At 38.1% G+C, this 26,425-nt stretch overlaps 1 long non-coding RNA gene across 1 annotated transcript in view; it reads right to left on the bottom strand.

Moving 5' to 3' along the window:
- LOC102552144 (uncharacterized) overlaps positions 1 to 26,425 on the bottom strand; it is a 58,259-nt gene that overhangs the window by 8,636 nt on the left and 23,198 nt on the right. The window contains exon 2 of the long non-coding RNA XR_349817.5: positions 18,476 to 18,865. This is a non-coding gene — a long non-coding RNA (uncharacterized LOC102552144). The remainder of the gene's footprint in view (positions 1 to 18,475; positions 18,866 to 26,425) is intronic.

The raw sequence follows: 26,425 nt of genomic DNA, 5'->3' as shown, positions 1-26,425 counted from the left end.
ATATCCACATACATATCCATATATGCATGCTTGCCTTCAATTATTTTTTTTTTTTTGGTTCTTTTTTTCGGAGCTGGGGACCGAACCCAGGGCCTTGCGCTTCCTAGGTAAGCGCTCTACCACTGAGCTAAATCCCCAGCCCCGCCTTCAATTATTTTTAACATACATACCTGTGACTCCTTCTGAAAGGTCTAGGAGCCCATTTACTCCTCTCTAATCCACGTTGCTTTTTGTTTTCCAAACTTGCGAGTCAAATGCCTCAATACCTGTCACCCACACTGACAGCAGTTTCGGATCTACTCCCTAAAGTTTTTCAGCATACCCCATGTCTTTGTAATACCATCCCCATATTGAACTTCCTCTTTCATATTTCTTCCTGCTGTTCATTCTTGATCAAACTCTAACTTATATACCTGTCATTCCAGGCAAATCAAATTTGAATTTCTAAATGTTATGTAAGTTGGAGTTCAGTTATTAGGTACTGATAGTCTTTGCATATGACGTTATTCCTAAATTTCTCTCTCAGTATGTCTTTTAAAGTGTTAAGTACATACAGAAGAAATTGAAGAGTAGTATTTATGTGAAGAAAGAAATACGTGCAAAAGAGAATGAAATATTAAGAACTCATGCCTCAAGCATCTTAAAGTATGTATTACAATATAATAATGTACTATTGTCATATTTTATTTTCATGGGGATTTTCCAGACTTTATCTGGAGTAGTGCTCACACAAATTAATATAGAAAACATATAAAAATGACTATATGATAAAAGATGCAAATAATTTCTTGCATTTATCACCATTCTAGGTAGAAGCATTAAGATTTATGTTAGTAGCTAAATAAATGGTGTTCTGAACCTTTCACATGGTCTCACCATAAAATAATGCTGCTGACAGTAACATAAGAATATGGCTCCCCTGCAGAGTTAAAGTGTATCAGTTATCCAGTGCATCATAGGACTGCATGTGAACTGGGCATTGAATAACACAAGATGTGTTCTACTTTACATGTGATGTGCATATACATGTAGCAGAATACATGATGTGAGAGCAAAGTGTTTACATTTTAAAGACATTATAAGGAGCCTGCTTTATATTAAAAATACTCAAAATTGTGCCAGGCCTACTTGAACAGTGGGGCATACTCAGTTTGTTGAGAGAGTGAAACAGGATCTACTTAACCTTTGCTTGGATTACAAAGTAAATTTAGGACACAATATATATCCCCAGATAATTATTATAAAGGACTGGAGACAAAGATTGGAGATAGAAAACTTGCTTATCAACAAGGATGATATTCTTATTTTAGGCAGATAAATAATTCTAAATTAGTGAAGGTAATGGATGTGTGATTTTTAAGGATGGATTGTGGATTGCCGGTTTGGAAATTTAGGCTTTCATCTGTAAGGGAAAGATTAAATTTTTTGATAATAAGCTTCAGATTCTAAAAGGACCATTATATTAAGAAATCTAATAAACTGACATATTTTGAGGATTAATTGAGAAGTGGGTATTGCTGATTAAATTAATTTAGAATAACAAATTAGAACAAGTGATACAGGAATCTGTATGCATACTGTATTGTGGCTCAGAAATAGAGCAACTTGCCTGTCTAACTTGCAGGTCTCTATATCTATATGCAGCTCTGAGATGGGAAAGAAAAGAATAAGAAAAAAGGAAATGAAATGAGAGGAGAGGAGAGTAGGGCTGGGCAGGGGAAGGGACAGGAGGGGAGGAGAGGGGAGAGGAGAAGAAATATGGATCAGCAGTCTAGAAAGATTTGCAAATGAAAGCTCCTTTCCAATTTATTTCTCTACTCGAAATAAATTACAAGTCGATGCTTAATTAAATCTCCAAATAAAGCTAATTGACAGGAAAGATAAGTTTATCTAAGCAAGTAGATTGCTTAACAGTGGCATCACAATGTCAGCAACAAGGTGGTGGCTTTAGTGATCCTGAGGTCCCAGATGAATTTCGTTCTAGAAGATTAGATGCTAATGCCTCCTAGACTTAGTCTGAAGTTATGGCTACTCCCTTCTGCAAGCTAGTAAAAGAAAAATAAAGTCAGCCTCCTTGGAGACATGATCGATCACATGATCATGAAATGTGTACTGAGAAACCATTTCTCATAGATCAATATTAGTACAACACGCATAAGTTATTTGACTGGAAGTGGACTTTTGTGAGAGAAATGGAGTTACATTTAATTTTAACCAAGTACCATGCTCTCCTTGAAATACACTTCAAATACTCTTTGGATTATATAACATCTTAAGGAAGCACTGATTGAAAAGTTACTCAGTTCAACTTTCAGATCATTTTTGTTCTAGGAAATATTTTTTAAAGTCCTCATAAAAAAAAGAAAATGACTTCTTTCTGATACCAAAAATCAATTCGTGTGGAAAGATGGAAAGAACCCAGTGAAATACATTGATAGATATAGAGCAAAATAAAACTCGTGCCTGCTCCTGTTACCTGCTACTGTTGTACTACTGGCTAGACTAGAGAATATAGAAAATGTAACACTCTATTATTTTCATGCTCCGTCCCCACAATAATAATGAGGTCAGCATGGAGAGAACAGGAGACTGGATATCAGTTCTCAATGAAACATCTGTATCACTTCCTCTACTCCACGGGCTGAGGGATTATCGGTTTGTGAAGCAAGAAAGAAAGGATGGAGAGAGGGAAGGGAAGGGAAGGGAAGGGAAGGGAAGGGAAGGGAAGGGAAGGAAAGGGAAGGGAAGGGAAGGGAAGGGGAGAAAAGACAAAACTGTAAGCCTTCATTAAAACAGCATTTGATGGATGTAACATGTTGAATGCCTGCATACTCATTGCAGCGGTGACAGCATGCACAAAATTTAGCTGTTCAAAATTACAATATGAATAGGTGAGAGGCTGATGAATCCTACCCCTAATTGAGGAGTTTATTGACAAGTGATACCTACTGGGGGAGGAAAGCCATCCTCTTCAGAGCCCCTGAAAGACTGTTCATATTCTCATTATTGATTCCATGGTCATGCACAGGCAAGTAACACAAATCAGCTCTGTAGATTTATTTTTAAAAAAGAACGCGCAGCCTCCTGCACTCTCTTCAAGGGAAAAGTGATGGGGTGAAGGATCACAGGGAAATTTAAAAGAAATGAACAAGGGTGGATTTGACCTGATTTCCAGGTGTGGTGCTGTATTCAGGACTGGCTGTGGTGGGAGATGTGGGTTCTGGTGATGCCCATGTGTATTGGCTTCTGTTGCTTATGGTCTTGAGCTTGCCCCTTGCCATCTATTCTTTATGGAATGTTGACGCTGAGATATTTATAATTAACTTTTCATAAATCATCATTGAAAACTGTTAAGTTAAAATAGTACAACATATAATAAAACAGCAAAACTTATAAAAGAATACATAAGGGGATAAGTCTCGCAAAGAACAGCGTGACCTATATGAATTTAGATTTTTAAACTTATGGATAAGGTCTACTTGAAAATAAAATGGGTGACATTGGAAATATATTACCCACTTCCTGTATTCTCATGGGAATGGGGACATCCTTTAAAACCCACTAATCTACTAGATACCCTCCTTGAAGAAACTAATTCTTCCTCGCTCAAAAGCTATATTAATTGTTCCCCAATTAGGCGGATTCAGGGGCCCATCTCTCGTCTGCACGGGAATTTTGACTGACTAGGCTTCTGCAGGTCTAGGACTGGGAGGAGTAGTTCTAACACGTTCAGAAGATGTGGTTTCGCTTAGAGTCTTCCTGACCTCTGACTGTAAAAGTTTTTCTATTCCACCTTGAATGATGATCCCTAAGCCTTGGGTTGACAATGTGATATAGATGTCTTATACAGTTATTGAATTTTTTTTTTAAAAATTTTGTCCAAGACTAGAATTGTTAGAGAAGACCACAAACTTCTTTTCCTTCCTACCCGATAAATTTGTAACTTTTTTGTATCTAGTGTTTCTATATTTTTTATTTGCATTTTAATGTGTACTTTATTTTTAATTATGAATATATGTGGGCATATCCTCACGAGTTCATATCCAGTGGAGGCCGAGGTGCTAGAGGCCCCTAGATGTTCTAGACGGTTGTGAACACCCCGGAATTCTAGGAACTAAATTGAGTGCTCTGCAAGACCAACAGTTTCTTAACCGTTGGGACACCTTTTCCAATGCCTTGATGTTTGTTTGCTTTTTTTAAAGGAATATTTAGTTCTATGAAAAATCTCCTTTCAACAATTAGTAAACTGGTTGGTTTTTGTTGTTTGTTTTGTTTTGTTTCGGTATTTTTGTTTTGTGGAGTTTTTTTTTTCGGGGGTGGGGTTCTTGGGGGAAGGTGTTTTATTTAGTTTTGTTTAAGTAAAACTGTCAATGAGTTTTTCCATACTACAAAAGGAAAGGATACACTCTACATGTGGGGCGGAGAGCTGTGAAAGGAACTCTGAGTCCTGGTGGAGATAGGTTTAATCCCTGGGTGACCCTAAGGGAGGGCAGGTGCATTCCCAGTCTCCCAAGAGAGCAGGGCTCATGTACCTGAAACCCCCCACAGATCCCTGTAGAAAGGTTTGAGACAGATCAGTCATGTAGGACAACACCCCCAAGCCCCTCCTCCACATGTGAGGATGCGACCCACAGGTCAAGTAGGCTCAAAGCAGTTCAGTCCTAGAAGCAGGAACACAACCCTGAATATGTAGATGATGTCTCCCCACGCTCTCAGGCCAAACCAGTAGGAAGTACCTGCTGTCAGACACTGAGTCATCTAAAAACTGCATTAAAAATTGTGTTCAGAAGGATTAAAGGTGTGCAGGAATTACTCCATCATCTGAAAGCGTCGGTAGTCAGAGCTGTAACACCACCGCTTGGGGAAAGGATCTGCTCTCACAAAATCGCCACCAGAAGCTTCCCTGCCCTCCTCACCAGGCTAGTCAGTCTACTGCTGGCTCAACCAGGCCAAAGAATCAAAGCCACTGTGGCAGAAAGGAGAAAGACCAGCAGCGGAGGTGGTAGAAACTGTTCCCCCTCCTGCCTGAATTCTGCCCCCCTCGCCTGAACCCATGCATATAGCCAAGCCAGAGATCTCCATGGGGAGACCCCTACACAAGAGCTCCACATATGGTGCCTACAACGTGGGGCTTGAACAGTGACACGCTGCAGGAACAGATACTGCGGAAAGGTGAGCTCCCCAGCCCCAAGTTTGGAGATAAGAAACACCCATTCAGAGCCTGCCCCACATGTGGCCCATACATATACAGCCACCCAATTAGACAAGATGGATGAAGCAAAGAAGTGCAGACCAACAGGAGCCGGATGTAGATCACTCCTGAGAGACACAGCCAGAATACAGCAAATACAGAGGCGAATGCCAGCAGCAAACCACTGAACTGAGAATAGGTCCCCTGTTGAAGGAATCAGAGAAAGAACTGGAAGAGCTTGAAGGGGCTCGAGACCCCAAAAGTACAACAATGCCAAGCAACCAGAGCTTCCAGGGACTAAGCCACTACCTAAAGACTATACATGGACTGACCCTGGACTTTGACCCCATAGGTAGCAATGAATATCCTAGTAAGAGCACCAGTGGAAGGGGAAGCCCTGGGTCCTGCTAAGACTGAACCCCCAGTGAACTAGTCTATGGGGGGAGGGCGACAATGGGGGGAGGGTTGGGAGGGGAACACCCATAAGGAAGGGGAGGGGGAAGGGGGATGTTTGCCCGGAAACCGGGAAAGGGAATAACAATCAAAATGTATATAAGAAATACTCAAGTTGAGAGGCAGACAAGCCTGGGAAACCAGAAGACTGCTCCCTGCACACACATCTCGGACGCCAGAGGAAAAAGCCAAAGACCATCTGGAACCCTGGTGCACTGAAGCTCCCGGAAGGGGCGGCACAGGTCTTCCTGGTTGCTGCCGCTGCAGAGAGCCCCTGGGCAGCACCACACGAGCGAACTTGAGCCTCAGGACCACAGGTAAGACCAAATTTTCTGCTGCAAGAAAGCTGCCTGGTGAACTCAAGACACAGGCCCACAGGAACAGCTGAAGACCTGTAGAGAGGAAAAACTACACGCCCGAAAGCAGAACACTCTGTCCCCATAACTGACTGAAAGAGAGGAAAACAGGTCTACAGCACTCCTGACACACAGGCTTATAGGACAGTCTAGCCACTGTCAGAAATAGCAGAACAAAGTAACACTAGAGATAATCTAATGGCGAGAGGCAAGCGCAGGAACCCAAGCAACAGAAACCAAGACTACATGCCATCATCGGAGCCCAATTCTCCCACCAAAACAAACATGGAATATCCAAACACACCAGAAAAGCAAGATCTAGTTTCAAAATCATATTTGATCATGATGCTGGAGGACTTCAAGAAAGACATGAACACACTTAGGGAAACACAGGAAAACATTAATAAACAAGTAGAAGCCTACAGAGAGGAATCGCAAAAATCCCTGAAAGAATTCCAGGAAAACACAATCAAACAGTTGAAGGAATTAAAAATGGAAATAGAAGCAATCAAGAAAGAACACATGGAAACAACCCTGGATATAGAAAACCAAAAGAAGAGACAAGGAGCTGTAGATACAAGCTTCACCAACAGAATACAAGAGATGGAAGAGAGAATCTCAGGAGCAGAAGATTCCATAGAAAACATTGACTCAACTGTCAAAGATAATGTAAAGCGGAAAAAGCTACTGGTCCAAAACATACAGGAAATCCAGGACTCAATGAGAAGATCAAACCTAAGGATAATAGGTATAGAAGAGAGTGAAGACTCCCAGCTCAAAGGACCAGTAAATATCTTCAACAAAATCATAGAAGAAAACTTCCCTAACCTAAAAAAAGAGATACCCATAGACATACAAGAAGCCTACAGAACTCCAAATAGATTGGACCAGAAAAGAAACACCTCCCGTCACATAATTGTCAAAACACCAAACGCACAAAATAAAGAAAGAATATTAAAAGCACTAAGGGAAAAAGGTCAAGTAACATATAAAGGGAGACCTATCAGAATCACACCAGACTTCTCGCCAGAAACTATGAAGGCCAGAAGATCCTGGACTGATGTCATACAGACCCTAAGAGAACACAAATGCCAGCCCAGGTTACTGTATCCAGCAAAACTCTCAATTACATTGACGGAGAAACCAAGATTTTCCATGACAAAACCAAATTTACACAATATCTTTCTACAAATCCAGCACTACAAAGGATAATAAATGGTAAAGCCCAACATAAGGAGGCAAGCTATACCCTAGAAGAAGCAAGAAACTAACCGTCTTGGCAACAAAACAAAGAGAATGAAAGCACACAAACATAACCTCACATCCAAATATGAATATAAAGGGAAACAATAATCACTATTCCTTAATATCTCTTAATATCAATGGCCTCAACTCCCCAATAAAAAGACATAGATTAACAAACTGGATACGCAACGAGGACCCTGCATTCTGCTGCCTACAGGAAACACACCTCAGAGACAAAGACAGACACTACCTCAGAGTGAAAGGCTGGAAAACAACTTTCCAAGCAAATGGTCAGAAGAAGCAAGCTGGAGTAGCCATTCTAATATCAAATAAAATCACTTTTCAACTAAAAGTCATCAAAAAAGATAAGGAAGGACACTTCATATTCATCAAAGGAAAAATCCACCAAGATGAACTCTCAATCCTAAATATCTATGCCCCAAATACAAGGGCACCTACATACGTAAAAGTAACCTTACTAAAGCTCAAAACACACATTGCACCTCACACAATAATAGTGGGAGATTTCAACACCCCACTCTCATCAATGGACAGATCATGGAAACAGAAATTAAACAGTGATGTCGACAGACTAAGAGAAGTCATGAGCCAAATGGACTTAACGGATATTTATAGAACATTCTATCCTAAAGCAAAAGGATATACCTTCTTCTCAGCTCCTCATGGTACTTTCTCCAAAATTGACCATATAATTGGTCAAAAAACAGGCCTCAACAGGTACAGAAAGATAGAAATAATCCCATGCGTGCTATCGGAACACCACAGCCTAAAACTGGTCTTCAATAACAATAAGGGAAGAATGCCCACATATACGTGGAAATTGAACAATGCTCTACTCAATGATAACCTGGTCACGGAAGAAATAAAGAAAGAAATTAAAAACTTTTTAGAATTTAATGAAAATGAAGATACAACATACTCAAACTTATGGGACACAATGAAAGCTGTGCTAAGAGGAAAACTCATAGCGCTGAGTGCCTGCAGAAAGAAACAGGAAAGAGCATATGTCAGCAGCTTGACAGCACACCTAAAAGCTCTAGAACAAAAAGAAGCAAATACACCCAGGAGGAGTAGAAGGCAGGAAATAATCAAACTCAGAGCTGAAATCAACCAAGTAGAAACAAAAAGGACCATAGAAAGAATCAACAGAACCAAAAGTTGGTTCTTTGAGAAAATCAACAAGATAGATAAACCCTTAGCCAGACTAACGAGAGGACACAGAGAGTGCGTTCAAATTAACAAAATCAGAAATGAAAAGGGAGACATAACTACAGATTCAGAGGAAATTCAAAAAATCATCAGATCTTACTATAAAAACCTATATTCAACAAAATTTGAAAATCTTCAGGAAATGGACAATTTCCTAGACAGATACCAGGTATCGAAGTTAAATCAGGAACAGATAAACCAGTTAAACAACCCCATAACTCCTAAGGAAATAGAAGCAGTCATTAAAGGTCTCCCAACCAAAAAGAGCCCAGGTCCAGACGGGTTTAGTGCAGAATTCTATCAAACCTTCATAGAAGACCTCATACCAATATTATCCAAACTATTCCACAAAATTGAAACAGATGGAGCCCTACCGAATTCCTTCTACGAAGCCACAATTACTCTTATACCTAAACCACACAAAGACACAACAAAGAAAGAGAACTTCAGACCAATTTCCCTTATGAATATCGACGCAAAAATACTCAATAAAATTCTGGCAAACCGAATTCAAGAGCACATCAAAACAATCATCCACCATGATCAAGTAGGCTTCATCCCAGGCATGCAGGGATGGTTTAATATACGGAAAACCATCAACGTGATCCATTATATAAACAAACTGAAAGAACAGAACCACATGATCATTTCATTAGATGCTGAGAAAGCATTTGACAAAATTCAACACCCCTTTATGATAAAAGTCCTGGAAAGAATAGGAATTCAAGGCCCATACCTAAACATAGTAATAGCCATATACAGCAAACCAGTTGCTAACATTAAACTAAATGGAGAGAAACTTGAAGCAATCCCACTAAAATCAGGGACTAGACAAGGCTGCCCACTCTCTCCCTACTTATTCAATATAGTTCTTGAAGTTCTAGCCAGAGCAATCAGACAACAAAAGGAGATCAAAGGGATACAGATCGGAAAAGAAGAGGTCAAAATATCACTATTTGCAGATGACATGATAGTATATTTAAGTGATCCCAAAAGTTCCACCAGAGAACTACTAAAGCTGATAAACAACTTCAGCAAAGTGGCTGGGTATAAAATTAACTCAAATAAATCAGTTGCCTTCCTCTATACAAAAGAGAAACAAGCCGAGAAAGAAATTAGGGAAACGACACCCTCATAATAGACCCAAATAATATAAAGTACCTCGGTGTGACTTTAACCAAGCAAGTAAAAGATCTGTACAATAAGAACTTCAAGACACTGAGGAAAGAAATTGAAGAAGACCTCAGAAGATGGAAAGATCTCCCAGGCTCATGGATTGGCAGGATTAATATAGTAAAAATGGCCATTTTACCAAAAGCAATCTACAGATTCAATGCAATCCCCATCAAAATACCAATCCAATTCTTCAAAGAGTTAGACAGAACAATTTGCAAATTCATCTGGAATAACAAAAAACCCAGGATAGCTAAAGCTATCCTCAACAATAAAAGGACTTCAGGGGGAATCACTATCCCTGAACTCAAGCAGTATTACAGAGCAATAGTGATAAAAACTGCATGGTATTGGTACAGAGACAGACAGATAGACCAATGGAATAGAATTGAAGACCCAGAAATGAACCCACACACCTATGGTCACTTGATCTTTGACAAAGGAGCCAAAACCATCCAATGGAAAAAAGATAGCATTTTCAGCAAATGGTGCTGGTTCAACTGGAGGTCAACATGTAGAAGAATGCAGATCGATCCATGCTTATCACCCTGTACAAAGCTTAAGTCCAAGTGGATCAAGGACTTCCACATCAAACCAGACACACTCAAACTAATAGAAGAAAAACTAGGGAAACATCTGGAACACATGGGCACTGGAAAAAATTTCCTGAACAAAACACCAATGGCTTATGCTCTAAGATCAAGAATCGACAAATGGGATCTCATAAAACTGCAAAGCTTCTGTAAGGCAAAGGACACTGTGGTTAGGACAAAACGGCAACCAACAGATTGGGAAAAGATCTTTACCAATCCTACAACAGATAGAGGCCTTATATCCAAAATATACAAAGAACTCAAGAAGTTAGACCGCAGGGAAACAAATAACCCTATTAAAAATGGGGTTCAGAGCTAAACAAAGAATTCACAGCTGAGGAATGCCGAATGGCTGAGAAACACCTAAAGAAATGTTCAACATCTTTAGTCATAAGGGAAATGCAAATCAAAACAACCCTGAGATTTCACCTCACACCAGTGCGATTGGCTAAGATCAAAAACTCAGGTGACAGCAGATGCTGGCGAGGATGTGGAGAAAGAGGAACACTCCTCCATTGTTGGTGGGATTGCAGACTGGTAAAACCATTCTGGAAATCAGTCTGGAGGTTCCTCAGAAAATTGGACATTGAACTGCCTGAGGATCCAGCTATACCTCTCTTGGGCATATACCCAAAAGATGCCTCAACATATAAAAGAGACACGTGCTCCACTATGTTCATCGCAGCCTTATTTATAATAGCCAGAAAATGGAAAGAACCCAGATGCCCTTCAACAGAGGAATGGATACAGAAAATGTGGTACATCTACACAATGGAATATTACTCAGCTATCAAAAACAATGAGATTATGAAATTCGTAGGCAAATGGTTGGAACTGGAAAATATCATCCTGAGTGAGCTAACCCAATCACAGAAAGACATACATGGTATGCACTCATTGATAAGTGGCTATTAGCCCAAATGCTTGAATTACCCTAGATCCCTAGAACAAACGAAACTCAAGACGGATGATCAAAATGTGAATGCTTCACTCCTTCTTTAAATGAGGAAAAAGAATACCCTTGGCAGGGAAGGGAGAGGCAAAGATTAAAACAGAGACTTAAGGAATACCCATTCAGAGCCTGCCCCACATGTGGCCCATACATATACAGCCACCCAATTAGACAAGATTCCCCTATTGAAGGAATCAGAGAAAGAACTGGAAGAGCTTGAAGGGGCTCGAGACCCCAAAAGTACAACAATGCCAAGCAACCAGAGCTTCCAGGGACTAAGCCACTACCTAAAGACTATACATGGACTGACCCTGGACTCTGACCCCATAGGTAGCAATGAATATCCTAGTAAGAGCACCAGTGGAAGGGGAAGCCCTGGGTCCTGCTAAGACTGAACCCCCAGTGAACTAGTCTATGGGGGGAGGGCGGCAATGGGGGGAGGGTTGGGAGGGGAACACCCATAAGGAAGGGGAGGGGGGAGGGGGATGTTTGCCCGGAAACCGGGAAAGGGAATAACACTCGAAATGTATATAAGAAATACTCAAGTTAATAAAAAAAAAAAAAGAAATACTCAAGTTAATAAAAAATAAAAAAAAAAGAAACCTCTGCTTTCCTACTGTGCCAGAGGCTTGCAGCCCACATCTACAGATGAATTGTAGTTAGCAGTGGTTTGAAGTGGATGTAAATATTTTTGAAACATATTTTTCTGAATTAAAGAATATATGGTACAAGTGTGTATTTGATGCAGTTAAATTAATAAATTTGTAAGAATTCCCATGCCCAGGTTTTCAATGCACCATTTCATATTGAAAGAATTTGGTCTGAAAGAGAGAGAATGTAGGGGGGCAGGACAGCAATGAGTGGAGAGAGGGGAATCTGTGGTTAGGATGTAATGTATGAGACAAAATAAAGGACAAATGATATAAGTAGAACTTCAGGCTGTTCTCAGAATTTTAAAATATTTTCATTTAGATCACAAAAATTTAGCTTCAACAATTTTGTCTATCAGATATTTTAAATGTTTATTTTTTCCTTTGATCTTTCTTTTTGTATTATATTATGTAATATTACATGTGTCATTCTATGACAAAGTGTATTTATTTTTCTAGAGTGTTATATTTAATTGGCAACATCTGACATAGAGTGTATTTTGGCCAAATCTGCACTCTTTCATTTCCTTTAAATTTCGCTGTGATCCCGAATCCCATCACTTTCCCTTGAAATGCCCTGTACTCTCTTTTTTAAAAAAAAAAAATAAGTCAACAGAAGTGGGGGCACCATCTAGAATGTAACAGAGACCTGGGAGGTGAGAGCCTCCCAGGGACCTTAGATGAAATGCCCTAAAGTGCAGAGAGGGAACTTGTAGAGTCCACCTCCAGCAGGAAAACAGGGCATCAAATGAGAAGTGGGGTTGCCATTCCACAGTCAAAACTCTGACTCATAATTGTTCCTGTCTGAAAGAACTGCAGGGACAAAAATGGAGAAGAGCCTGAGGAAAGGACGGTCCAGCAACAGGCACAAAGTGAGCCTCTAGCTCAAGGGGAGGCCTAACACTATTACTGAGTCCATGGAGTGAGTGCTCACAAAAAGATGCTTGTCGTGACTGCCCTCCTAAAGAGCCAACAAGCAACTGAAAGGGTCAGATATGGATGTTTACATTCAACCAATGGACAGAAGCTACTGACACCTGTGGTTTCAGAAGCTGAGGAAGAGGGCAGCCCTGTAGGAGGACCAGCAGTCTCAACTAACCTGGACTCAGGAGATCTCTCAGACACTGGACCACTAACCAGGCAGCATACATACATCAGCTGATATGAGGCCCCCAACACATATGCAGCAGAGGACTGCCAGATCTGGGCTCCGTCAAAGAAGAAGCACCTACTCCAGTTTTTGAGAGCTGACATGAAGACAAAGCTGCACATCTGTTACATATGTGCAGGGGGTGTAGGTCCAGTCCATGCTCAATAAAGATGTTTGAGGAAGCATGGGTGATAGAAGTAAATGAAAACATATTTGAACTACTTCTGTTTAGGACTGATATAACAAATCTTATAGAATATAAGAATACTTACCAAATTACCTAATGGAAAGAATACATTTCTTAAAAGTGGTAACATAAAATTGATATGATATGATTTGATTGCCTCAGAACAAAAGATAGTATCAATGTAAAACCCCATTTGTTGTTTTTATTATTATTATTATTATTATTATTATTATTATTATTATTATTATTAACTTGAGTATTTCTTATTTACATTTCGAGTGTTATTCCCTTTCCCGGTTTCCAGGCAAACATCCCCCTAATCCCTCCCCCTCCCCTTCTTTATGGCTGTTCCCCTCCCCACCCTCCCCCCATTGCCGTCCTCCCCCCAACAATCTAGTTCACTGAAAACCCCATTTGTTAAAGGACAGATCAGACGCCCCCTTACCAAAAGAGCTTTAAAAATTTTGTTTGACTAGTTTGTTTTTGTTTAGCTAGTATATTGTTTTCTGAATCTTATTGGTTCTTTGAAAATTTTATAAAATAGTTGGTCATATATCCATTCCTCTCTTCAAACACCCCATAGAACAACTTCATTTCTTTATTCATCCAATTTTAGATTTTTGTCTGGCTTGCAATTGAACAGATATTGGACATGTCACAGCAGTTTTAAATTCACATGTGCAACTGCCCTGCTATGTCAGAAATCACATTTCCCTGTGGTCATCCACACGCCTGGCTCTTATAATACTTCTGAACTCTTTTACACAAATGATCCATGGTCCTTGGGAGAAGATATTGTGATATAATTATACCATTTAGGGTTTTGTATTTCTTGATCTATTATTTTCTATATTTTAGACAATTGTGGGTGTCTATTTGATTTTGTATCTACTACAAAAAAAAGCCTTCTATGATGTTAATAAATGCACTCACTTATAACAAGGTTACTGGGGGTTGGTTTAATATCTTGCCTATTTAATAATATAGTAGTATTTACAATGTTCTCCCAAGACCTATGACCTGTCTAGCAATAGGTTCTTAGTCCTGATAACAGTATCGGGTATGGATTTCAACTTGTGGTGTAGGCCTTAAATTCTATCACAAAGTTTTTGCCAGCTACCATGACATTTGTGTCACTACTGTACCAGTGGCCATCTTACAAACTGGCTCTTATCACTACTTTTCAGAATTCATAGCTGGGTAGGGTTGATGACTGCCATTTTCTTCTGGTAGGCTGCACTGGACCATCTAGCGCTGTAAACGCTGTTCAGTAGAGACTAGGTTTCAAAATAGCTCCCTGCATGAATTTTATGACTCAAATATTTTATAAGGACAGGAATGAATAACACCACAGACATTTCAAAAAATATATATTTATATATACTGTATTGTTTTCTAAAATATATGCTTATATTTAATATATGTATTAAAATATGAATTATGTAAGACAATACACACATATATGCAAATTTTCAGCATTTTGAGGGTGTTTTCTGATATGTTGGATATATTTATATACTCAAAAACACAGTGTGTTGAATAATGATGCAATTCATTAAATTAAAGAACTCGTGTTAATGCAATAAACCCTAAGAATATGTAGCTCTCTATACCACCTGCATCTGCCTCCTAATGAACCCTGGGTTCTTTCACGAGTTTTACTTCTCAGGGTTCAGGGTTGTGCTGTGAGTTTAGATAATGGGAATTTCTACTTAGCTTTTCACCAAATGTTCTTTTATAGTTTAGACAACTCAAAAGAGCCTTAACATTGGAATCCTTGATATATACATTTCCTAAGTTAATTTAACATTACCTATATAAGCTGTGACTGAATATTTAAAGGGCGACTTCTTTAAAAAGCCAGTTATTAGCACGCATAGTTTTTAGTGCTTATTTTACTATCGGAGGAATTTACCTTCCTCGTCTTAATGTTTCTGTAAATGCGTTTGTTAAGCACACTGAGGATACAGCTCAGTGGATGACAGCATGCCAACCACTGGCGTGCAGGAAGTCCCAGAATTGGTGCCTTTCACTAGAAGGAAAAAATAGTTTCCTATGTTCCAGATGCCAGCATTGCCTCTGTAAGAGCACAGAGATTTATGAACAAGTAGCCCTGAGATAAATGTAAGAGAAAATCTAAATTAGCCTCCATCTGTGTGTTTTGTGTCAAAATAACATTAACAACTAGTGAAACACATACAGCAGTTTCACTCCAAAATGCACAAAATTATATCCAATCAAATTGAACAGCATTTTGTATTTGCATGGGTTCTCTCATTGTAAATTTAATATATTCTTTGAGGGATTAAAGTTAAAATGAACACAAATATGCATATGTTTAAAGCTAAGTAAGACATTCGTACATATGTTGAAATGCATCTGTAATTGCCCACAAAGCAAATGATGTAGATTCTAATTCAATCTAATTAAAGTTTGCAATTTTCAGTGGAAAATTGTGTGGGCAGCTTTCATTATAAGCAGGCATGGTTAAGGTAACGACTAAGTCATTTTTGAAATTATATATATATATATATATATATATATGTACAAATTAGAGCAAGGAGGAAAATGCTTTATCATTAGAATACCTAGAAGGTCTCTTATGATACTGGCTTGACAGGACCATCAATCTGAGACTATCAAAGCCTCTTGGAGTAACCAACATGAAGCACAGAATCAACTATTTTCCACATTGGAAAGAACTACAATAAAGAGTTTACATGGTTTCTGCTCATGATTTGTGAACACGTTCCATTTTATTTACCTTAAAGCAAGTAATTGAAATAATTACTGGGGGTCTCATCTTGGGAAATTGCCCACAATAGTATAATTTCATGATGTTGACAGCATGTTGTGTTTGGCCTAAAACTTAGGTAGCAAATTCAAAATCATTTTCTGGGGCATGATGACAGAAAACCAAGGAAAAGGACAGGAATGTCTTCACAAATGGCCTGACAGCTAGACATTTTACCCATGTGAAAACAGCTGTCTTGGCTTCATAATTAAAGTTTCCACTTTATTTTCCTTTGCATGTATTCTTTATGCATGCTTTTCCTAAATAACCAGCTTAAATATAGCTCACTTTGATCCAGAGCAAGGGAAAAGTTGTTAAAGCTGTTTATGATTATTGGACTGGAAAGTATAATTACTTCAGAATCCAATTTGCATTCATCAACTGTATCATTAGGATCAAACTCCAACATTTGGCAAATATAGTTTTTTAATGCAATAAATTGTTTTTAAAATTAAAAAGCCACTTTTTTTCAAATGTGAAGCTCATATGAATTACAAAATCATTTTCCTTTTTCCGTTTCCATTTTGTGTGTAATCTTTAACCAAGAAAAGTCATCTAGTGAAATATCTACCAAAATTAGGAATCTCTTTTAAAAATCCTTTTGGCAAAGAGATTATTTGGGAATCTGGAGTGTTGTTGTGGGGAAAAAGTCCCCAGGATATTAAAGAAACATACATGGTCTCTTTTGAAATGATCGTTTTATATATAGATGAAGATGTATACATTCCTCTACATCCAGACACAAGTATTTAATCTTTTTGATCATAGATACACCAGTGTTTAGACAGCCATGCCACTCATTCAGCTAACGCTGATGAGCTAATCTGTAGAGCTACGATTTCTCAGATTTCCAAGTCCTCATTTGACCTAAAAATGACAAATAGCTAGAGGTGTTGTGACTATGGCTATGGTAGATTCTGGTTTCCCTACACTCCTTGCTTTGTTTTAAATTCTTTCACTTAAAATATCATGCACCAGAAGAATCCACCAGAATCTCAGTGCAATTAATAAAAAATATTGAAAATGACCAAAAACCCCACATGGGCTCAAAAATGAATCATAATAAAAGAATAAGAACATTAAAAGCTATAAACAAATAGATAAATGATACTCTAACATTTTTAAATTGAAAATATTTACATATGGATCATTCTTCAATGGAAGTAGATTAAATCGAAAACAAGATTATTAATCAGGATAGATATACAACACAACCACAAGATATGCAAGATACAATTCATTTAAAAAGTTAAAAAAAATTTTACTTAAGTTATATCAAATGACATGATAAATTTGAAATACAATGTTTGGAAGTTCAGAAGTTTGAAAAATAATGCTAAATCAATTTATAGTAAGATTAATGATGAAATATTAAATAAAATTTTATTATCAATATTAGCACACATTTTTAATGCTACAGTGTTCTAAAACACTATAATATATATTTTTTCTTATTACTCCTGTAATGAACATTCAACACCAAGAGCCTTAAAAATAGAAGTTTATTGTCACTCTGGGATGACAACCTGTAATCCAAGATCCAGATGTGACCAGACTTTTTATTCTGAAAAAGTTGACTTTAGCCAGTATCAGCTTTCTCATTGTTTTTATTTCATAGGTTACCAGTGAGGAAAGATTGGGAGAACGAAGCTATTGCTATACATATAGAAAGTAGATATGTTCATTTCACAGAAAATTATCAGGAATAACATAATGAAAGAGAGGAAAATTTCATATAAGGATATAACAACACATGTTTATGTATCTAACAAGAGATCATCAAATTGTGTGAGGTAAAAACAGATTAAGAAATAAGAAATAGATCAAGACAGTCATAGTTGATAACTCTAAAAGGAGACAATTATCAGCAAGGACATATTTGACCTGGGTGGCTCTATTTATTCTCATGATAATGTATAAACTAACTCTTCTGCCAAGTATTTGAATTCCACATGGACATTTGCAAAGGATGGTAATATCATCAACACAGTCTCAACAGATCTAGTATGAGAAATAACATACCTTTTACTGGCTCAGGTCTAGCTGTTAAGAACAAGTCAATGAACCTTCATAAAGATTAGATTAAAAGAAATAGGAATGTCAGTCAGAAGCAAAGAATGCCCAGGCATGGAAATCTGTAGTAATTGTTGACTATGACAAAGTGTCCGTTCTTCTGTTAACCTATGAAGTACTACTATATAAAGCACATTCCATTAATTTTCTTTAAATCAACAGTTTCTATCTTCCTAATTGCTGCAACCCTTTAACACATTTCCACAAGTTGTGGTGACCTCCTCCCATAAAATTGTTTTTATTGCTATTTCATAACTGTTATTTTGCTAATGTAATGAATTGTAATATAAATGTCCGATATATAGAGTATCTCATATGTGAGCCCTGTGAAAGGGACCCATTGCCCCACAAAAAAGGTCTCATAACCCACAGCTTGAGAACTGCTGCTCTCAAGAACCAGAACCAGAACTGATATATGGAATTCTTACCTTACAGGGTGTGGTCTCCTAGTTCACCAATGGCTGTCTCACAATGTACAAGCCAAAAATCGCGATAGTTGTTCAACCCATAAGACTGAATGTCTCGGTAGTCCCAATCTGGTGCTAGAGTTCCAAAGGTCATGAGTGTCGTGTGGAATTCTGACGAAGTAGGTTCTAATATCAACAATGGAATGTCTCCGCAACAGAAATTAAGTAGCCACTGAGAGTAAGGATAGGCAAGTCAAATGAAAAGCTTCATTCTTCCTCGTCCTTCTAGGTGAGATGTCACCAGAAAGTGTGGCCTAGGTTAATGTTGGATCTTTCCACCCTTGGTCCAATCTTGAAAATCCCTCCCAGGTGTGCTCATCTGCTTGAGTCAACACTGGTTCAAGATGTAGTCTAGGTGACAAACAAGAGTAGCCATAGCACAGTTATTAAAACCATTCATCTTTCCTCTTGGTATAAAAATCAGTATATATGATTGTCTTTTTAAATTTTTTGAGTAAAAATGAACAATAATTTACAGGGTGATCATTCATTTTCAAGTTGGCTGTAAAAGAATGCTGCCATCTGCTATAAATTAAAATGAAAATTTTGTTCTGTTGCTATGGAAGAAAATGTTTGGAAACTTACATCTACAGCATAGACCACAAAAAGTATTTAGAAAGACCAGCATTTTCCTAAATGGACCTGATCGGTGTGTGAAGGGTGCAGCCAATATACTTTTCACAAAGCTTTTATTAATTACCAATACTGAATAGCAGTATGGTCATACTGGCAGACCATCAGCAGTAGCCACCGTCCCTAGAATTCTCTACTGTTTTCTTTTTTTTTAAGATTTATGTATTTACTATATATAAGTACACTGTAGCTGTCTTCAGACACACCAGAAGAGGGCATCGGATCTCTTTACAAATGGTTGTGAGCCACCATGTGGTTGCTGGGAATTGAACTCATGACCTCTGGAAGAGCAGTCGGGTGCTCTTAACCCCTGAGGCATCTCTCTAGCCCCTCTACTGTTTTCTAAAGACAAATTTCTGATGATTAGATATATTTCCAGAGTTAAACACCAGAAACTCAATTTGCACAAGATCTTAATGTTGAGTGCTTTTCTTCAACAATTAATGGAGACCTATCTCCAGTTCAGTTACATCCATTTTTCTCAACATTGTTAAGTCTTCAAACTTCAAGAATTATAATTTTCTGGTCTGGATAGATGGCAGAGCAGTTAAGTGCACTTGTCACTCTTCCAGAGGATCTGAATTTACTAAACAAAATCCAGGTAAAGTGACTCATAGCAGCCTATAACTCCAGCTCCAGGAGATTCTACACCTTCTTCTGTCCCCAAACACTACACCACAAACACACACACACATACACACACACACACACACACACACACACACACACACACACACAGAGAGAGAGAGAGAGACAGAGAGAGAGACAGAGACAGAGAGACACAGAGAGAGACAGACACAGAGAGACAGACAGAGGCAGAGAGACAGAGAGAGAGACAGAGAGACAGAGACAGAGAGACAGAAACAGAGACAGACAGACAGACAGAGAGGCAAAGAGACAGAGAGAGATAGACAGAGACAGAGAGAGACAGAGACAAAGACACAGGCAGACAGAGACAGAGAGAGTGGTAGAGACAGGGAGACACAGAATTATAGTTCCATTGTGATGTTTAATTTTTACGAATATAACCCTAGTTGTTTTCTATTGCTTGATATTGTACTTTTATGAAACAGATGAAAATGCACGTACCTGAGCCCATTTTAAAATGATATATCTAAAATATATATCATGTGAACAAGAATAAACAAGGGTGATTTAATTCAAAATAAAAGAGCTTATAAAAATGTCCCACGGTTCTTATTTCATAGTTTAGGTGCTAATTCAGTGATATACTTGAATTCCTGTCACTGATAAATGTTAGACCATAGAAATGTCAATCGTCAGTGCTAGCTAGTTGAATTCTGCAGTGCGCCTGATTCTGAAGTAACCAATGAAGTATCCTGTTCCTTTAGAGAAACACTGGGTAAATTATCAACATTTCAACAAGATTTTTTTTAAACATTTTCCTCTTTCATTGATATTTTCACACCTGTCTTAGATAGATATTCGAATAGTATCCCTGTGCTTTTTCCTTGGCTGCTTATTTTCTTCTCATTCCTTCTGTTTCCTTTCTCCCGGAGGTCCTACACTAGACTGCAATTTCTTCCATTTTCCATCTTTTCAGCTAACTTACAAAAAAGTAATTTAATGAGAATTACGATTTGCCTATCAGGAACACAGTTCAATTATCAAAGCTTGTGCAGTTTCTTTTAAGAATAAATTGTGGATCTAGTGCCACTGATGGATACACCAGTCTTACCATTAACAAATTTTAACCGACAGTTGGGCAAGGCAACTCAACAGGTTGTGAAAGTCTCAAGAGCAGGCAAAAGGGTAACAGATACACCTGTTCCCAGAGTTCACAGTCCCACAAAATCACCAGGTTAACAGTCATGACATTCAAACACGGGACCTAGTGCAGTCCCCTGCAAGTCCCATACTCTTTAAGACCCTTGTAGGACCTGCTTCATTGCTTTGGTGGTATTTGTTCTCCTGGTGCACTCATTCCCCTCTGACTCCGATAATCTTTCCACCCCCCTCGTCGGAAGCATTCCCCTATCTCTGAGGGAAGGGGCGCAAAGGATACCAATTTAGATGTTTTCTCAAACCTAATGTCAGGATATGGTTCTCCGCTCTTGGTCCCATCTGCTGCTGGACGAAGCTTCTCTGATGAGTGGGTGAGGCATATCAAACATAGCACAATATCATTAGTAATCATTTCATTAATCCCCTCCCACACTTTTTTGGCCAGTTGGTTTCATTCTACACTTAGTCTCTGGCCTATTCAGTCTCTGTTTCTTGCCTTATTGTGTCTTGTTTGTTCTGTTTGCTCGTTGTGTTGTTGAAGGGCTGTTCTTTTCTGAAGAGAAATGGCGGGAGATTGATATCTGAGGGCATAAGGGGTTGGGTTAGATTAGCAGGGAGGAGTGGAGGAAAAAAACTGTCGTCAGATGTACATATTAAAGAACAACCTATTTTCAGGAAAACAGAACAAAAAATGAAAAAGAAGAGGCTTTTATTCAGATATTGGACGTTCAGGTCTATACCTGAGACTTGGGATTCTCAAACACATGCCCAACGACCTCTGTCAGGGGATTGTAAAGGCAAAGAGTACAAAGTTACAGTTTGTTCTAGTGCAAGCAGAAGGTCCTCTTGTGCTAAGTAAGCTTGTTTGAAGAAGCAGAAACAGTAGTAAAAATTAAGCTTTAAAAGCCATTAACATTTAGAGGTCTAATTTTGCTTTATAGTCCTTAAGCACAGAGATTCTAAACTTTTACACATAAAGTTAGTAAAATGTTAGCCATCACAGAACATGTCCTGCTCTGGCCCTCTATGCTGAGTCATATATGAGCAAGATGTCACATTGGGTGTTTTACAGACGACTAATGCTATCGAGTCTTAATTTAATGATTAGGCATAGTGTGCAGAAAATCATATTTCTACAGATTATTCGTCACTTCATTGTTGGAGGTAAACATGGTGTTCTGTTCTGTTCATGCTTTATTCTTCCTAAAACGTTCAGTTAGAGCAAACCATGATGATTCTACAGCTGGGTAACTTAAAGCTCCATTACTGTGAAGAGTTATTTTCACCATGTCTTTCAAGTTGTTATTACAATTACAATATAAACTATTAAGTCAACACTCGATAACAAATGATTGATGAGATTACCAGTTTACTTGTAAAAATCGTACCTGAAATTGGGAATGCTATATACCGATTCCCTACCTCGTCACATTTGCATAGTTTTCCAGTGACTGAAAGAAGCAGAATCTTATTAAATTGCTTGGCTTTAAGATTCGCTATTGCTTTATAACTTTTCATGAGATGTGAAAAAACATCTACCCACTCAAAATAGGATTATTATGATAGACTGAAGCAAAAATTTCACCCAAGTCTTGCTTTGTGAGCCAGTGAGTTCTTTGTAGTTACTTACTATTGTATGGGTGTGTAAGTGTAACAGTTCTTGGGGGAAAGGTTCCCCCAATGGAGATATTGCAGCTCTGAGTGGAAAGATTTTCCTCAGTAGAAGTGTTACACAGCTCTGGAGAGAAAGGTATCCTGGCATTTGGGAGCCTAGGATTGCTAGAAAGTCACACTGTTCAACCAACACAAAAGGTTTATTGGGAAAGACACAAGAGGGTGGCTCTCTTTCCTCAGAAGAGAAACAATAGAAACAAGAGAAACAAAACTGAGCAGGACAGTTAAGTGGGGCTTCTTTGAGTCGGGTGTTTTCCAGGATGGAAATTACCAGAGTGTGGATTGGTGGGAATTCCTGTCCTGGAAAGTCCAGGAATGGGTGGGGCTATAAACTCAGGGATTGGTAGGTTTTGCTGGATTTTCAAACTTACAAGTGACCTTAGACCATTTATGCTACTTGACGAAGACTTTCTTATAAAAGCACCAGCGACTTCAAAGCATAGCAGGGACGATAAGAAATGTACACTCATGTAGCATCCTGAGCAATGTGCAGACATCTCAGTAGATCCTAATAACTCTCCTCTTTCGAGCAATGCTACTGCTTATGTGACCCTTTGGGAAAGGCCTTGTGAATTGTGTAACCTTTGTAAACTTTCCCAGTCTTGTACGCCTTGTTTACTTCCTCAGCCTTAGGAATGTCCTTTTTCACTCTAGAGGAAATAAGGCTGCAAATCCAAGAAAATAGCTTAACAGTGATTTCTAAATATAAAACAGATTTTTTGATAGAAAAAAATTTTGGTAAATATGAATATTATACTTTGGATTATTCATTTAGCTAACATTTTATGTTCTTATATTGATGCTAATTTATTATGATACAAAATAGTTCCTCCAAACTAATTGTTAGAGGCTTTATTTATTTATTTATTTATTTATTCATTCATTCATTCACTCATTCATTCATTTTACCTCTTGGTCACAGTATCCTTCCTCCTTTTCTCCTAGTCCCACCCTAACAAATCTTTCTGCTCATAGAAGGGACTGCCCCCTAATGGGTACCAGCCATTCCTAGGACATCAATTTGTAGCAGAACAATGAGTTCCCTCTCCAACTGAAGTCTGATCTGATAGTCCAGCTAGGGAAAGGGTATCCAACAGCAGGCAACAGAGTCAAAGACAACCTCAACTCCAATTGTTAGAGAACTCACATAAAGACCAAGCTGCACATCTGCTACAAATGTGTTGGGGGCCTAAGTCCAACTGCTACATGCTCTTTGGTTTGTGGTTCAGTCTCTGTGAGTCCATAGTACCACGTTAGTTGATTCCGTAGTTCTTCTTGAAGTGGTCTCAACCACAAGATATCATTTCTTCTCTGATTTTAAATATTCCAAAATTGTTTTGAAAAAGTTAGTTAGCTCCCATATTTTCAGAAATTAACATATGTGAAAGGATACTTTATGATTTTCATACATGAAAATCTATTTGAGTTGATACAAAATTCAAGCTCTCTTTGGGATTCCACCACAGTATATTAGTAGTGGTAATATACTATGACATTTATTAGCATGCTGTATGTTTGTCAAGATTCTATGGGAATAGTGGGGAAAATATATTATCCAACAAAAAACAAGTTCCCAGCACAAAACAATATTTTTTTGCCCTAGAGTCCCAGAGAATGAGGAATAAAAGACAAAGACTAGAGATAGAGTTCAAGTCAAGGGGGAAGGGGAAGGGAAACCTGACTTGATTACTGAACCTTGGTACTTGAACTCAGGAGGAAGAATGTCCAAATAAGGGAATAGATCTATAGATCTAGAGGAATAGCTTCAGAAATATAATGTAGTGTTGTTTTTTTTTTTTTAGCAAAGCAGAGAGTATGGAAGATAAGAGAAAAGCCTGCCACAGCCATGCTCACCTTGCTCCTGATGGCCAGAGTCCCTTCAAATAGAATATGTCAAAAGGAAATTTATTAGACTTAAGTAAATAAAATCTTAGTAGTCTAGTAATGGCTGCTTTCACATTAAAGAGGATAAAAACCTAGTAAGGGATTAAGATCAGATGCCCCTGAAGTCCCAGTATAATGATGAAGGCTTAGAAGATTCATGGATACTCATTTGCTTTCAGTCCACGCTGTGAGACTGAGAAAGGTAAGTTTGTGTATCACCACAGGGAAGAGCCCACTGTCACTGAAGTACATACAAAGCTTGCAGCAGAGTAGACACACTCAGGAACAAGAGGTACCATCAAGGAGCCAAAAAGCAATAACTTTTCCCTCACATCACCTCATTCTAGGTTGTAACAAGAAGGTGTCACTCATTTTGGGAGAGCGCCTTCCTCTTTCAGCTAACCCTTCCAGGAAATACTCTTACAGGCCCACCCGGAATCATGTCTTCATCAGTTTCAGATCCAGTAGAGTTGATAAACAAGGGTAACCACCACATCCTGTTATATAAATTGCAAAGAAGACAATGATTTTCAACTGTAAAATGCTTAAATTAGGTTTAATGTATCCATGTATTGGAAAATCATAAAGCATTTAAGAGGAAGCCTACTGACCCATATGTGCTCCTCAAGGCATTGGTAAATTATTAAATGGTATATAAATGTAAGAGCACATAAAAAATAGATAGATTTGTGTGTGTGTGTGTGTGTGTGTGTGTGTGTGTGTGTATGTGTGTGTGTGTGTACTCTCAGGTGCATGTAATTAATCCATTAGTTAATATCCCAAATTTCTTAAATTTTCTTTTGTAGGAAGTCTTCATGGAAATTTAAGATCAATTTTAAAACTCTGTGCTAAGAATATTCACTCGTTGTATATTTTAAATATATTTTAAGATGGGAATTTAGAAATTCTTGGATTTGAAATCACATATTTCTGTAAAATGTGCAGCAGCATATGTGATTATTCACATATCTAATGTACTAAGATTCTGCTTATGATGACTTCCAAGAGTTATATTAAATAATTGTGTGGACGACATTAAGTCCTACCAACGATTATAAATAAAATTCTTCAAGTTTACTGGAAATATTCATCCGTTTTAGAGTTTTCAGGGGGAGTCTTCAGTATCTCTTATGTATAGAATGATATCATCTGCAAACAGGGCTACACTGACATTTTCATTTTCTATTTGTATGACTTCTCTTACTTTCTCCTGCTGTAATGCTGTATGTAATGACTCCACCACAAAATAAAGTGGGCATTCTTGTCTCATTGCTGATTTTACTCAAAATGCTTTGAAATGTTTCTCCTGGATAATGAGTACGTACCAATATAATAAAATACATCAATGGTTGGTGATCATTTATATTTCAGCATTTTCAAAGTTAGTGCATGTACAATATCATTGCTATTTAACAATATAAAAAGCAATTGAACTTGATCAACTTTGCCACCTTGAGCCCATACCGTTGTTAATTGTTGAGGTCAAATTTCATAGAGGATGTCTTATCTTGACCCAGATAAACCCAGGGTACTTGTTGAAAGTCAGTGCCTCTTTTCTCTCTCTGAGAGATGAACATAGTTTTATGTCAATCTACCACATGTACAGGTTTGAGTCACTACCGCTACAATAATAATTCCAAAAATAATTATGACACGACGCTTCTATATATGTTCTTAACGCAGGACAATAATGCTCTCCATTCTTCTCTTGGCCAGGCTACCACTAAGGCTAATGCACTCAGTTCCCTTGGTATTGTATAATAAAATACCTGACAGAAATAATCTAAGGGCAGGCCTGCCTCTGATGATGGACTTGTACCCTTAATAAAATACCCCCTTCCACATCAGCTGAGCTGGTTTTCTACAATTCAATTTTTTTCCTTTTGATCTCATTGATAAAATTAAGTATTTATGAAAACTTAAAAGCCCTTTTATTAACGTTTTATGTATCACAGGCCTCTAGTCATGCCTATA

This window comes from Rattus norvegicus, chromosome 1, assembly GCF_036323735.1.
Source record: "Rattus norvegicus strain BN/NHsdMcwi chromosome 1, GRCr8, whole genome shotgun sequence".
NCBI classification, from domain to species: domain Eukaryota; kingdom Metazoa; phylum Chordata; class Mammalia; order Rodentia; family Muridae; genus Rattus; species Rattus norvegicus.
The sequence above is the reverse complement of the archived record's forward strand: the minus strand, read 5'-3'. Positions and strand labels throughout refer to the sequence as shown.